Below are 1,314 nucleotides of genomic sequence, written 5' to 3' on the forward strand. Positions count from 1 at the left end.
AGAAAAATCAAGTAAGGCTTAAGACAAAATAAAGGATAATGCAATTATTTTTATTTGAGGCATAAAAAATTAAACACCCTGCAATTAAATTAAGGAGAAAAAAGGATAACAGTAAATATGCAGTGCCTCTAAGGTACTATGTGGTCATCACAGTGGTGGTGTTAACCAGGCCACAGGGTCTGGTGAGACACTTTTATTCTCTGCTACAGGGACAAGCATGCCAAACAGATGGCAGACATAGATAGAACAGTTTCCCCAGCTGCAGAAGAGAAACATGGCTAAGGTTTTACAATCCAATAACCCATTTTTCATGACTACTATCAACCTGCCCACACACGTTACTGCATCATCTTTTTTTTTTTTTTTTTTTGAGACAGAGTCTCGCTTTTGTTGCCCAGGCTAGAGTGAGTGCCGTGGCATCCTAGCTCACAGCAACCTCAATCTCCTGGGCTCAGGCAATCCTCCTGCCTCAGCCTCCTGAGTAGCTGGGACTACAGGCATGCGCCACCATGCCCGGCTAATTTTTTTTCTATATATATATTAGTTGGCCAATTAATTTCTTTCTATTTATAGTAGAGACGGGGTCTCGCTCAGGCTCAGGCTGGTTTCGAACTCCTGACCTCGAGCAATCCACCCGCCTCGGCCTCCCAGAGTGCTAGGATTACAGGCGTGAGCCACCGCGCCCAGCCTGCATCATCTTTTTTATCTAAAAAGGAAAAGCTCTGTTTTCTTCTGTACTACATTCATATAATACTTCTGACACTAAACATGTGAGGTTTTTTTCCCCCATACCAACCAATTCTCCAACTCTCTGGACACCAACTGGGTAGCCAACAAAATGATGACACTAACTACCTGGAGTTAGTACAGACCCCACAGATTAAGGGTTCAGTCTCACAAGGCTGCATCCCACTTCAAACACCAATCATGAGTAGGTACCCAGGATACTCACATTTCTGTCCAACTTGGATACAAATGGGGGTTCCCACAACTCCCTCCTCAGGTTTGAAAACTTGCTATGATGACACAGATGGGAGACGGGCTGGACACTGAGTTAATCTACCATGCCTTATACACAGAAATGCTATCTATGGAATCTAGACCCTAGTCACCTTTAATTCCAAGGGCCTGTGTATCTTTGACCATATCTTCTTGACTTCTCCCTTCCAGTATCACATCTGTACCTGTCTTATTGGGGTCTGTATCATTGTCCACTAAACACAAAAAATAGATATGAGCATTTTTTAGTTTGATTATATGCCTAGTACAGAGGCTTATATGTCAGGTTGCTAAATATTTGCTGAAAGGAAGTGA

The sequence above is a fragment of the Microcebus murinus genome, chromosome 17 (genome assembly GCF_040939455.1).
Source record: "Microcebus murinus isolate Inina chromosome 17, M.murinus_Inina_mat1.0, whole genome shotgun sequence".
NCBI lineage: Eukaryota > Metazoa > Chordata > Mammalia > Primates > Cheirogaleidae > Microcebus > Microcebus murinus.